The 11,440-nt window shown below is 49.3% G+C and overlaps 1 long non-coding RNA gene across 2 annotated transcripts; it reads left to right on the top strand.

The window, feature by feature from the left end:
- Window positions 1-2,120: 2,120 nt before the first annotated feature.
- LOC127058939 (uncharacterized) lies at window positions 2,121-10,472 on the top strand. Of its 2 annotated transcripts, XR_007776500.1 has the most exons (4): window positions 2,121-4,746; window positions 5,459-5,547; window positions 6,221-6,346; window positions 9,811-10,472. It is a non-coding gene; the product is annotated as an uncharacterized LOC127058939 (long non-coding RNA). The 2 variants fall into 2 exon arrangements; XR_007776499.1 differs by having other exon boundaries at window positions 2,123-5,547.
- The last annotated feature ends 968 nt before the right edge of the window (window positions 10,473-11,440 follow it).

Here is an 11,440-nt window from a genome sequence, read left to right as displayed (position 1 = left end):
CCAACACTCAGTACCTGATGCCCCACTCACAGCCCCCTTGTAGATACTCTAAGTAAGAGTCTGGAGCTATTTTAGGATTTGGGACTGTAGATCTAAGTATCTATCTCTACAGATACTTAGCATGCACCAGGTTGCAGCCCCTATACCGGCTCCTCACCAATATCCTGTTGCGTTTCTGGCTGCACTTTTCCCCTCAGCTCCTTCTCTATGCACTCCCTATCCGTGGCCTCACAAAGTTATGGGACCTCCTGGTCAACCTCCTCCTCGCCCTGGCTAAAATGGCCATCCATGCAACCAGGGAGAGGAGGTTGGCCAATGGAGACTCCTGTGACTGTGGGGCTTGTTTCCGGTCCTTAGTCCGTTCACATATCCATGCGGAGTTCCTCTGGGCAGCATCTACTGGCGCCCTTGACGCCTTCGAGGAGCAGCGGGCGCTGTCCGGGGTTCTCTGCTCGGTGTCCCCGTCAGGCTCTCTTCTTATGATCCTCTGACTGCACTCCTGTCTGTTCTTTTATTAGTTGTCCCCTGGAATCAGTGGCGTTCTGAAGTCCTGTAGATCCTCCCCTTATGCTGGGGGGGGATCCTTTAGCATTGGGCGGGCGGAAACCCAATAGATACAGCGCTGACCATACTCCACCTCGGCCTGGGGAATAACGACTATAGCTCTGCTCTTGCAGTGCTGGGGTGCCAGTGTAAACAGTGATTAATCTTACTACACTGTAACTGACCTCCGAAACCTTCCCATAATGCTTTTAAGATAAAACTCTTTGTTTTGCTGTGAACTCGGGGCTCCCAGAGCTGCTTATCTAAAAAACAAACACAGCTCCTGTTTGCTCCAGCAGAGGCAGGGGGATCCCTTTGGAATGTTTGCTTGAGGAGAGAAGTAGCCCGGAGGTGGGGAGGGGGGGGTCCCTGTTGGAGCAGCTGCTTATCTGCTCCAAAGGCTATTTGCATTTAGTGAATGAGAGAGGGGTGGGGGAAGGGGTCACAACTTTTAAAATGATTGAAGATTGATGCTGTGTATCTTCAAATCCTTAGAGCTTGCAAGGCAGGGAACTGACACAGTGTCAGCTCCAAAAATCCACTCTCTCTGTCTCCCTCACCCCCCTCTTTTGAAAAGCACCTTGCAGCCACTTGAACGCTGGGATAGCTGCCCACAATGCACCACTCCCAAGACCGCTGCAAATGTGGCCACACTGCAGCGCTGGTAGCTCTGTGTGGCCACACAGCAGCGCTTTCCCTACACAGCTGTACGAAGACAGCTGTAACTCCCAGCACTGTACAGCTGCAAGCGTAGCCAAACCCTGGGCTGTGCATCGCTTTAAAAAAAAGATGGTGTGAGGGAGTGTCAAAATTTTAGTCATTAAGAAATGGTCAGTAGGTGTCAGTTCCTTTCTCATATGTTTCTCTCATAATTTTAAGGTCAGTTTTGAATCAGTATTAATATCATGTTGTTTTAACGGCAGTAGGGTCCATTTGTATAATTGTTTGCAAGATTCCATTGGATACTGTGAACCAGCCGTCTTAACCTTTTATTTTGAGATTCCTAAGTACAATCCAGTGCACCTCTCCTGAAAGACTGCAAGCCCTGGCCAGTGACATGTTCCTTACAGAGCAAACACCTGACCAGCCCTTTCGCCCTATAATGCGCATTTGGCTCTTTGACGTTGCTTTATCCACCCCACCAGAAAATGCTACAGGGAATCCGGTCATTACAGCCGAGCATCACTAGGTAAAGTGGGGCAGGGCGCCTCCCCCCGGCACCCCCCGCGGGGCCCCAGGGCAGAGCCTGGCCGGGCCCGGGGGGCGCTGGACTCCTTGGGGACAGCAGCTCCGAGCCCCCCGTGGGGGGGGTGGGAAAGTAACTCTGCCCCGGGGAACCTGGGAGGAGCCTCGGAGCCGCCTCAGCCCCAGTGGAGCTGCAGCAGCATCCACCCCAGCCCCGCTGGGATGGGGGGGGCTCTGTGGGGAGGGGGGTGTCGGGCGGGGAGGGGAGAAGCCGGAGTTGATGGGAGGGGAAGGTCAGTGGGACGCGGGGGGAGGGAGGGGTTGAACTGTCTCTGGGCAGCCAGGAAATTCCCGGGGGGGGGGAGTTGAAGGGGGGAGGGGAGTTAATTGGATCCTGTCCCTGTTTGTGCCTCTCGCCTCTCACCCCTGATACAAATTCTCTCTAGTTTTGCCCCTTTGCTCTCTCAGTGTCTCACAGGGGCTATAAAATCTGGGGAGATTTGCCCCCTCCCCCCCCGCAATGCTCTGTTCTCTCGTCTCCCCTGATTTCCACTCGGTCTCTCCATGAGTCTGATTTTCCACCTTCAGTTGCTTAGTTTGTGACACCTTTTCTCTGCAGATCTGAGAGGTTGATATAAAATACCCTAAACATTTGCCCCACTTCTCTCTAGTTGTTTGTTTCTAATTGAATATGCCCTGAGATTTTCCCTTCTCTCTTTAATTATAAAATAGCAAGAAAATCTCAGATTTACACCTTTCCTCAGCTTCTTGAACATGGATACAAAAGGTTTGCAAATGATGCCTATTTCCTCTCTATTCATTTAACAAACATTGATGTGAAACACTGAGATTTTACTGAATATCTGATGTAAACTGATGTAAAATCCCTTTGATTTTCCACTTTTCTCACTATTATTTGCAAAAATAGAGCCAAAATCTCTCAGATTTCCAGCCTTTCATTTCTGTGTTATTTTCAAATGTCAATTAAAAATCCTTTCATGTTTGGGGCTGTTCCCTGTGTTTCTCAATTCCAGCAACTTCTCCTTTCTTGGAAGAAAGGTGTTGCCCTGAATCATTCTCCATCCCGGAGGTTGCAGGGGGTTAAATTTCCTAGTGTTGATCTTTCCCCTCTCCTTTGAGAACCATTTCTTCCCCCCTTTATCTCTGTTAAAATGTTTGCTGATGAAAGAGAACAGCCACATCTTTAATACATATCAAAGCTGGAGGCCTCCCCATGTTTGGGGGATCATTGGTTCCCAGCTGGTAACGGGAGAGTTGGATGGACCCTTTTCTTTTATCCAGCTGGCATGGGATGAGGAAGTCACTTTGAGTGCAGCATGGGTCCAGAAGTATCCCAAGCCCCATGACAAAGGGTCTCTGTGAGGGGTTGATTCCCCCTATGCTAAGATGTAGCCACCTCTGGGGTGGATCCATGGTGGCCATTATTTGCTAGTGACAGGGCATGGACATTTCTTACCTTTCTTGCTCTCCAGGCCTTTCATTCTCCTGTTAAAGAAGCACCTCCCAGGGCTCCCTCTTCCTGTGTGACTGGCCAGCAGGGGGTGGTGTATTGCTGGGGGCCTGGTGGCTGCAGAACAGCAGGGGTGGGTGTCTCTTTGGGAGGCGGAACAGGGGGTTAGAGGGAGACTGGTGCTGTGCCAGGGGCTCCGTCTGGGCTTCCCTGGCTGGCTCCTCCTGAGATCGTTACCATGCCTAGCGCACAGAGCTGGGGGAAGAGATCCCTGGCACTAGGTCAGGGGATGCCAGGTAAGCAGAGTGAGGGATCCCACTGTAAAGCATCAAGGGGTCCTGCTGGGTGGAAGAGGGAGTCCCAGACAAATGACATGGCAGATCCTGCTGGTGGTGGTGTGGGGGGCGGGTCCTAGTCAGGCAGTGAGGAACTGGGTTCCCAGTGGGTGGGTCTCTGGCTGCTGGGGGCTCTTGGTGGGGGAAACCTTTGGGATTCTCAACCTGACAATTACGGTCTAGTGGGGATTCCCTGGCTGGTGCGGCTTTGAGGGGTATCTGGGATCCCTGGCTGGGGACTCTGGGGGCTAGGTCCCAGGGAATATCTGGTGGGCCCCTGGCTGTGGGAACGTCTACTAAGCATGATCCTTCTCCCTGATCAACTTGTGCCAGAGTCCTGGTTCCAAGCACTGCCCGGCATTCCCCAGTCATGTGCCCTGTCACTGTGATAACTTTCTGTCCACTTATCAAACACTGTTAGTGTGAAATCACAGATTTTGCTTTTCTCCTCTTTTGAAAACTGCAGGAACTTTTGGTTCCATTTAGAAAATTGTGCCCCCATCCTTGTTCTCGATCTGGGGGGTGAGGGAGATCAGAAGGGAGTCAGCACTGCCACACGATGGTCTGTTCCACAGCGTTCTGAACTCATTCTTTCTGAAATCAGGTGTCATTGAGAACATCGTTAATCCAGAGTCACTGTATGGAAAGACAAGGAGTGCCTCCGGGTGGACAGTGGGGCAAATGAGATCAGCAGTTCTCCCTATGAGGAGGGGCTCTTGTTAGCTGCTCTCCCCAGAGAGCTAAAGGAGAGAAGCTGCTCAAATGCTCTTTCCCTCTCTGCTCAGGATATTGGGGTTCAGCTTCCTGGGTCAGATGCTGCAGCCTCCATTGTGATCTGGGAGACCAGGCTTGGCAGCTGCTGCTCCCCCAGTGGGGGTCTGTGCTGGGAATTGACCTTAATTAAAGCTGCTTCTCTGCCCGGCCCAGGGGATGACTTTCTCCAGCTCATACTAGCCCCCTCGGGCAGCCCTGGGCCCTGTTAATACTAAATTCTGAGCCAGACATTCCAGGTAACTGAAAGAAACTGTTACCGAAATATCGGGTCTGCCTAGCTGAGAGCCAATTAACAGCCTGACAGGGATAAAGAAAAATGCTTTATTCTGCAGAAAAAGGAGAGCCTGTGCCTTGGCACAAAAGACTCTGTCTTACACAAATTTCACAAACCTTTTATACACATTCAGACAAAGCCCCTTGCGTGTTAATACTTGATTGGTAAGTGTAAAATCTCATGTTCCCCTTATCTGGGTAGTACTGACTTGGAGAAGGGAAAATGCTGGGGTCTGGCCTTAAAATGACTCTACGCAAAGCGGCCCCCCTCATTTCTGGTCCCATTAGCAATTGCAGGAGCAAATCCAGCCATGGGGGAGCAAACCACCTGAGAGTGGGACTTTCCTACCAGACGGGCAGGGAGAAGGGACAGGGGAAAGGAGATAGAAGGAGAAAGAGAGATTGAAAGGGGCAATGGGAGAGAAGAGTTTGGAGAGAAATTTCCAGATCTCTAATCTGCCCAGAAAGATGTATTACTGCACCCTGGATAGAGTCACTTTCCTGTAGAAAAGATGAGTATCAGACAGAGGAAAATCCAATTCCTGACTCCATATTCCCCCTGCTGGGGTGTGGCTGCCATGGGGTCAGAGTTTGAGGGAATCCCCCACAGTGAATCCTTTGGTTCTGCTTTTTTCTAGCCTTGTGTTCAGAGACTTTGTTATGGGATGGGGGAGGGAGAAGGGAGGTTAAAAATGTCTCTGTGGGCTTAGCCTGGCAGGAGGAGCCAGGTCTACGCTGTATAAAGAGATCAAGCCTTTTCTCAGCATACCAGACTCTAGGGTGTGTGTCTGCAGGGAAAGGGCCTGGGGGAATCATGCTGTGAAATGAATTAAAGCCTGTTCTTAAACCTTCACAATTGCCCTTCTCACCCTGCCAGGCTGTGGAATAATGTCCATGTTTCACTCCAGTTTATCCCGTCCTCTCGTTGACCAGGGGAGAGAAATGGCTGCAGAGGAGCCAGTTCAGGTGGGTATTATCAGGGGATTGCTGGTGGGTTCCTCCAGGAGGTAGAGGGACAGCAAATACACCGGAGATAGGAAGTTTTGCACAGTCTGGTTTGCAGGAAATGTACAGGGTGGAGAAAGGGAGGAGGACAGAGCTGTGCTAAACCTGCTGGGAGTTATTTAATAAGTGGCCTAGATTCTAGGAACAGATCCATGAGGTTCGACGGTGGAAATGCTCTAGTTTGTGGAGCAGAAAATAACCCAGCTCCATGAGGCTGGGAAAACTGACCAGACTCCCAGTACTGGAGCCCAACCTGACTAAGCAGCGGCTGCTGTGAGATATGAAGGGGGCACCCACCAGTGAGGCTTAGGGGAGATTCCCCTCCCTTCATATCTAGCTCTGCAGGATGGGGAGGGTGTTGGGCTTCCTACCAGGGAGCTGTCCCTGGACCCTGCTAGTGGCTCCGTCTCCTGAATCAGTCTGTGGCTAGTAGGTATGTGATGGCTCTGCTGGGAGAGAGGAGGGGCTCTCTCTTTGTTCCCTCATCCTGGTGTTTCCTGGATGTTCTGAGCAGAGTGGAGATGGGACTCTGACTGAAATCCACCCAGAGTTTCTGTTTGGCTCCTGTCCCCCATGTATAGGGGGGCTGTGAGTGGGGCAGCAGGTACTGAGTGTTGGACTCTTGCTCTTTCAGGGGCCGTGAGCTTCGAGGACGTGGCTATGTATTTCACCAGAGAAGAGTGGGCTCTGCTGGACCCCACTCAGAGATCCCTCTACAGGAATGTCATGCAGGAGAAGTACGAGAATGTGACCTCGCTAGGTAAGGGTTCCTGTCCCCTCAGTTCTTGGAAGGGGAAAAGAAGAGAGATGGCTCACGCCAGCCACACAATGCCACCTCTACTCTGTCCTGTTTCAGCATTGCCCCAATATGCCAGTGACATACACACACACTGCCACAGACCCTTCCCTGCTGCAGAACACTTTGGGAACAGAGCACAGGAGCCATATCGCACAGTGTCAAACATCTGCTGTTTGCTCAAGTAAAACTGAGGGTTAGGTGCGGCATAATCAGGAGAAGCTTCCTATCCCTGACCTCTCAAACCCTGAGCCTTCTCCACCCAGACCACAATTATGCTTGGGGTGTAACGAGCGGGCTGCTGGTTCAGGGTTACTTATCACAGACACTCCGTGCGTCCTTGAATGCTGGCTGGGGTATCCAGAGAAAGAAGCTCAGTGGGGAATTTAGTGTTAGTGGGGCCCTGTGCTCAGCTTCATTTTAGGGTCCCTTCTTGGGACCTAGGCAAGAAAAAGAACATTCTCTTATTTCATCTCCTCCCCCATTTTTCATTCTTTTTTTCTTCATCCTCCTCCTATAAGTGATAGGAAGTAAATGAGGACAAAGTGAAGTACTTTGATTGTTTTTGTTGTCTGAGTTTTCCACAGACCACTTGAAAATTGCTGAGCATCTCAGTGCACCACCTAATGATCTTTCCAAAAATTGTTTGTACCGATAGCTAACTGTTGTAAAGCGCTTTGGATAAGAGCCCTTTATTTAAAAAAAAAATTAAAAACATTGGAATGCAGGGTCTGGCCAGGAATTAGGGTGTGGGAGGGGGCTCAGGGCTGGGGCGAGTGGTTGGGAAACTGCCCTGATTTGCACCCACAACCCCAAGCAGGCGCCCCAGGCTTTCCGGTTGCGCCCCAAAGTCCCACCGAGTCGGGGAGGCAGAGGCAGCAGGGCTGAACCATAGGTGGAGGGTTCATTCTGGCTTACCGGAGCACAAAGGTCTGGCGGTAGGCCCCATGTATCGATCGATGACCAGAACCTCTAGTATCTCTTCCGGATTCCGTTCGCAACCACTTTCGTGCGAGATGGATGAGTTCATACAATTGGGACCGCGGGGTTTTGTTTTCCTGGTACCTCCATTCCTGATACCGCTGGGCCCGCACTGCAGTTGTTACCCCAGATCTGGCCAGGATTTCTGCTTTCAGCTGGATGTAGTCTGCTGCAGTCTCTTCAGGCAGATCATAGTAGGCCTTTTGGGCCTCCCCACAGAGGAATGGGGCAAGGATGCCAGACCACTGATCTCGAGGCCAGGCCTCTCGTAGGGCTGTCCTTTCAAAGACCGGAAGGTATGCCTCTACATCATCCTCCTGCATCATTTTCTGCAGCCAATGGCTGGCCCGTATGATCTGCCTCCGATCATGGCTGCGGTTCAGCTCTGTGAGGCTCTTTACCTGGTTTACCAATTCCCGCAACATAGCTCAGTTTTGAGAAGCCTGGTCCATCAGCAGGCGATTAGTCTCTTGCTGCAGCCGCACTGCCTCCTGTTGGGCAGCTGCCTGGACACGGGTAGCCTCCTGCTGGGCCGCCGTAGCTTGTATCAGTGCCCGTACTAAGTCATTCATTGTGGTGAAAAAAAAAATAAACCCTCTACTTTTTTTTTTAAATCACCCTCCTTCTTCTGCCGCACTGTGGACACCAAATCCCCCTCCTGACACCAGTTGTGACAAAGTTCCTCCTCTCCCTTGGTGGGTCCTGCGCTTATTGGCAGATTTGCTCACCTCAGTGATCTTCCCCACAGTCTGGGTCAACTCCTCCTGTGTCTAAACAGGAGTTGGGAGGTTTGGGGGGGAACCCAGGCCCGCCCTCTACTCTGGGTTCCAGCCAAGGGCCCTGTGGATTGCAACTGTCTATAGTGCCTCCTGTAACAGCTGCATGACAGCTACAACTCCCTGAGCTACTTCCCCATGGCCTCCTCCAAACACCTTCTTTTATCCTCACCACAGGACCTTCCTCCTGGCGTCTGATAACGCTTGTACTCCTTAGTCCTCCAGCAGCACACCCTCTCACCCTCAGCTCCTTGTGCCTCTTGCTCCCAGCTCCTCATACACACTTCCTCTCCTCCCTGACTGGAGAGCTCCTTTTTAAACCCAGGTGCCCTGATTAGCCTGCCTTGATTGGCTGCAGTGTTCTAATCAGCCTGTCTGCTTTAATTAATTCTACCAGCTTCCTGATTACTCTAGTGAAGACCCTGCTCTGGTCACTCGGAACAGAAAACTACTCACCCAGTGACCAGTATATTTACCCTCTACCAGCCTCCTCTACCCCACTGGCCTGGGTCTGTCACAAAGGAGATAATACAAAGACAAACTTTGGTGGTCGATACAGACATGGAAGAGAACATTTACACACCAAAGTGAAGATGAGCTTAAAAAGGGAAGTGATAGGCCTTGGATGTCGTGCTCATATCATGCACAAGTATACTGAATTACAGGGGATACTATCCTAGTAGACGTTGAGAGCATTCTAATTAACATTTCTGGATATTTTCATATATTCACTGTGTGGAAATACTGCAAAGTTTTTATGAATATGTGGGACAAGAATATCGAAATGTACTGGTATACATATCTGTTGGAAGATTATTACAACAAAATGTAATATGGTCTGAAAATTCTTAGCATTCATAGAGGACAACTTTCTAATTCATAAAGTTGAGGAAACAACCAGGGGGTTATCAATTTTAGATCTGGTTTTGATTAACAGGGGTAAATTAGTTGGGAATGTGAGGGTGGTGACGAACTTGGGAGAGAAGTGATCATGATCTGATAAAATTCAAGATCCTGTGGAAAGGAGGATATGAGAACAGCAAAACAAGATCACTGGACTTCAGAGAGGTGGATTTCAACCAACTCATAGAAATAGTAGGCAAAGTTATCTGCATATTTGATCAATATGCTCTCTATTCCTACATCTAGGTAATTAATGAAAAAGTTAAACAACATCAGGCTGAGAAGAGGAGGTTAGACTAAGGCCTGGTCTACACTACACATTTAAACCGATTTTAGCAGCATTAAACTGATTTAATGCTGCACCCGTCCACACAACGAGGCCCTTTATATCGATATAAAGGACTCTTTAAACCAGTTTCTGTACTCCTCTCCGACGAGAAGAGTAGCGCTGAAATCAGTATTACCATATTGCATTAAGGTTAGTGTGGTCGCAAATCGACGGCATTGGCCTCTGGGCGGTATCCCACAGTGCACCACTGTGACCGCTCTGGACAGCAATCTGAACTCGGATGCACTGGCCAGGTAGACAGGAAAAACCCCGCGAACTTTTGAATTTCATTTCCTGTTTGCCCAGCATAGAGCTCTGATCAGCACGGGTGGCGATGCAGTCCCAAATCCAAAAAGAGCTCCAGACTCTTACTTAGAGTATCTCCAGGGGGGCTGTGAGTGGGGCATCAGGTACTGAGTGTTGGACTCTTGCTCTTTCAGGGACCGGTGACCTTCGAAGAGGTGGCTGTGTATTTCACCGGGGAAGAGTGGGCTCTGCTGGACCCTACAGGGGTGTCATGCAGGAGAACTAGGTAGCTATATATGAGGGGTGGTATGCTGTGCCCCCTCATATGAGAATGTGACCCTTACTCATCGAGGTCACAGTCTCATAGTCTCCATGCTTGCTGTGCTAGGGCGTTTGCGCAGTTCACCCAGGAAAAAAGGCGTGAAACGGTTATCTGCTGCTTTCACGGAGGGAGGGGTGAGGCTGTACCCAGAACCACCCGTGACAATGTTTTTTGCCCTGTGGAAGTACCGAAAGAACTGACAGGGATTTGTAGGGGAACTTAATGTATGACAGTCTCTGTTAGCAAGAGTTAAGCTAACTGTAACCCTAATAATGCGAAATTTGTAGAAGTGAGGATTGTGTGAGGTGAGCAGAAAAGAACTGTGTGAGAAGTTGTTTTGACTTTGTGTAGATTATGTGTAGATAGACTGGCGTCTCTCAGAAATGAGAAAAACAAGATATCAGGATGATCTATGTATAAACAAAATGCAGCTGTTGCTTATTATTGTCTGTAACAAAAGTATAAATGCTTGTTGTAATTGTTTACCTATTGAGAGACCTGTCTAGGAAGGGGAGACCCTATGTCCTAGTGCACTCTCTTCCTGTTGTAGCTGCTAAACAGAATAAAGTATCTGACTCTGCTGCACCCAAACAAAAAAGCGAGAACTGAGTTTTTCTCCGACAGCCCCATCAGGCACTGGGATCTCAACCCAGAATTCCAAGGGGCGGGGGAGACTGCAGGAACTATGGGATAGCTATGGGATAGCTACCCACAGTGCAACGCTCCAGAAATTGATGCTAGCCTCGGTACATGGATGCACACCGCCGAATTATTGTGCTTAGTGTGGCCGCGTGCATTCGACTTTATACAATCTGTTTTACAAAACTGGTTTATGTGAAATCGGAATAATCCTGTAGTGTAGACATACCCAAAGATACAGAGTTAATATCCATAACTTCAGATACAAACATGATCCATGTATACAGGTAGGATAATCATATTCAGCAAAACATAACTTTTCCAGTGACACCGCACATCTTGTACTCATCTTGTACAAAATGGCTCATGTTCTAATCATATTATAATCCTGCCACTATGCTGAATATGGGCTGTAGTGTGAGATAGGTCCTAATTTCAAGGCACAGATGTTGGGAATGGAACTTCCCCTCTTTGTGGAACAGGAAATAACCCTCTAGCCAGGGCTGGGAAATCTTCCCAGACTCCCAATTCTGGAGCCTGAATCTACTGACATTTCAGTAGTTACCATCAACCCCAATCTTTATGGCAACTGCAAACTTTATCAGGGATGATTTTATACTCTCTTCTAGGTCATGAATAAGAATGTTAAATAGCACAGGGCCAAGAACCAATCCCTGCGGGAACCTGCTAGAATGAAACCCACTCGACCATGGTTCCCCGTTAACTATCACAGTTTTTAATCTATTTAAAGTATGCCATGTTTATTTTGTACCTTTCTAGTCAAAATGTTGTGCTGAACCAACTCCTATGCCTACGTATATTACATCAGTACTATTAGCGGCAAGTAAACGTTTGATCTCATC

The sequence above is a fragment of the Gopherus flavomarginatus genome, chromosome 10 (genome assembly GCF_025201925.1).
Source record: "Gopherus flavomarginatus isolate rGopFla2 chromosome 10, rGopFla2.mat.asm, whole genome shotgun sequence".
In the NCBI taxonomy this organism is placed as follows: Eukaryota; Metazoa; Chordata; order Testudines; family Testudinidae; genus Gopherus; species Gopherus flavomarginatus.
This window is presented reverse-complemented; position numbering and strand designations above follow the sequence as displayed.